This window comes from Verticillium alfalfae, genomic scaffold (genome assembly GCF_000150825.1).
Source record: "Verticillium alfalfae VaMs.102 supercont1.9 genomic scaffold, whole genome shotgun sequence".
NCBI classification, from domain to species: Eukaryota; Fungi; Ascomycota; class Sordariomycetes; order Glomerellales; family Plectosphaerellaceae; genus Verticillium; species Verticillium alfalfae.
In genome coordinates, this window is record NW_003315030.1 from 1,302,404 (window position 1) to 1,304,944 (window position 2,541).

A 2,541-nucleotide genomic window follows, 5' to 3' on the forward strand; every position below is an offset into this window, starting at 1 on the left:
GGCGGGGTTGATCTCGAGGTTCGTCGTGTTCACGCGGAACATGTGCAGATCCTTGTTGGAGACACCGCCGAGACAGGCGATGAGGAGGAAGATGAGGGATGCCGTGGACAGTATAAACGGCAGAGCCACGCAGAGAAAGCGACCGACACCCATATTGAGATTGTAGTGCTGATCTGATGTCTTGTGTTGCTTGTGGGGGGCTGGTTGTTCGGGGTGACCAGGGTGGTGCTCGTTTGGTGTGGTGGTAGATGGTGGTCGAGCGAGGATGGTGGCACTTGTAGCGAATGCAAGTGTTGATGGGTCGTTGTAGCGAGAGATATCGAATACCGATGCGTGTGATGGTATCGAATGGAGTATTCAAAGTCGAAGGGAGGACGAGGTGGGAGATGAGAGACGAGAGTAGATAGCATACAATGAAATGATAGCAGCAGCAGCAATGCATTTACTTATACTGGGCGGATCAATCCATGGGAATGGTAGGAAGGGCGGGATGGGCTCCCCCTTACGCGGCCCTGGGAAACGACTTGAGTGGCGCAGGCGGCCAAAGCGAGTGAGCTTTTCGGTTTCGCTCCACTGATGGGCAGTGATAGACAGGGGCCCTGGGAGCTCTCCAGTGAGGGCCGTCTCCACTTAAGCCAACACTCAGCCCCAGCAAGCCTCTCTCCATCGCCCAATGCTGTGCACACCACTACTACATCATCACAGTACCTACCTTGGTACCTGTGGGCAGAATTGCCCATCACAGCTCCTGCGGAGATGGCCCATACGCGTACCAGCTGGCTAGTAGAGAGCCCTGCAGTGGAGAGCACATCCTGGCTGGGAGGGGTCTTCAACGAGGCGTCGCGACGTAACAAGTACAGTTTGCGGTCCTCGAGGTGGGGAAGTACTTGCGTCATCCCTCACCAGCCATCTTTCCTAGATCAGCCATCAGTTGTTGTTACCATCTCCCAGTGAACCATCACCACCAAAAGCAGCAAGCTGAAACAGTGGCTCTCAGCCCAAGATGCTATGCCTTGAGCCAGCCAAGCCAAGCCTGCATTTTTCACAGCCAGCACGGCATTTTTCTTTTCACTGCTGACCCTTTTTCAATGCTTACTCTTCTCATTGCTGACGGTAAGATGGGAAGCGAATTGGCATCCTGACGCATCCACCGCTCGCCTCACTTGCGTGATCCAGCTTGCTCCTTCCTACCTTCATCCGCTCCCAACAATGAAAGACCGTCGCGACTGCCGAAGAGAATGAGTCGAGCTCTGATCCACCATCGTCGTCGTCTTCCTAAGCCTCTGCTCCCCCTTAGCTCTCACCCGTAACAAACACGCACACTGCGCAGCCCGGAAAGGCAATTTGCGTGGTGCCGAGTCAAGACCGCGACACGGAAATCTCCTACCAGCCTTGGCAGCTCAAGCAAACGGCAGTCTTGACCCCTCGAACAAGCGGCCCCTGTTCGTCATCCCCGAGAGGCTGAGCCGCAAACCACAGCTCATTCTCCCCTTCTCGGCTTCTGTTGTGCCTGTCTTGTGCCTGTCCCCCGGCCCTTTCGCCTACTGCTGTGGTGCTGCGGGTGCTGTGTGGATGGGCTCTCTGTTGGCCCCACCTCACTGCTAAGCCCCTCCACAGGTTGATTGAGTGCGGCTTGTCACTCACCCACCACACCACCAGCCAGGCAACAGCCAACGAGGCGGACGCTCCTGCCTAATTATAGAACTGAGCACTCATCGCTGTCCGCTGTGTCGACGTCAGCTGTACCTTGTTGGCTCCTGGGGATGCCTTCATCACTAACAGTGTGGCTGATGAGGTCAGACACTGCCCATGGTGATGTGATCAACTGCACTGGGATCGGCAATCCGCCTTTTAAACGCGTAGCAAGCAAAACATTTGCCAGAAGTCCGATTTGTTTGCTAAACGAACCGCTGTCTCGCCCGTATCTGTCTCACCCCTACTTCAAAACTCCAGACCGTAGTGCTACTCAATTGATCATTCGCAGCTCGTGATTCTTGAACCCCGACAAAGTGGCAAAATAGCCAACGATACGAGCTTTGAGGCGAGGGGCCAATCGTCAACGTGTACCTCGCCCATCCTCAGCACAAAACATGTTCCAAGGGGCTCGACCGCGGTGAAAGAATCACACGATGGGACATGGGTTGGTGAGAGTGGTCTTAAAAACATGGTCAGTGGACTTGGCCTGGTGATGAACCCGCGAATAAACATTGGCATCCCAGATTGATCACCCCGACGAAACCGCAGGTTCTTGAAGGAATCCTTCACCGCACTGCGGGACCGAAATCCGCTGATGCCAAGGTGATTATCGAAGACATCTGCATGTGGCCAAGGCTGACAATAGGGAAGGCCCGAGGCCACCGCTGCTCCGAGCCGATTGAGCTGGTCCGATCGTGTGGCCTTTGAGCGTTGTCACGACCAGTAAGATGAAGGATACTACTGCTGCAATACCCCGACGAGCCACGCGGACGTATGCCGTCAAGGCCGATGGCTCTGATCGGCGAAGGAGCCTCCAAGGGGATGTGCCACCGGGCAGGTTCTTCC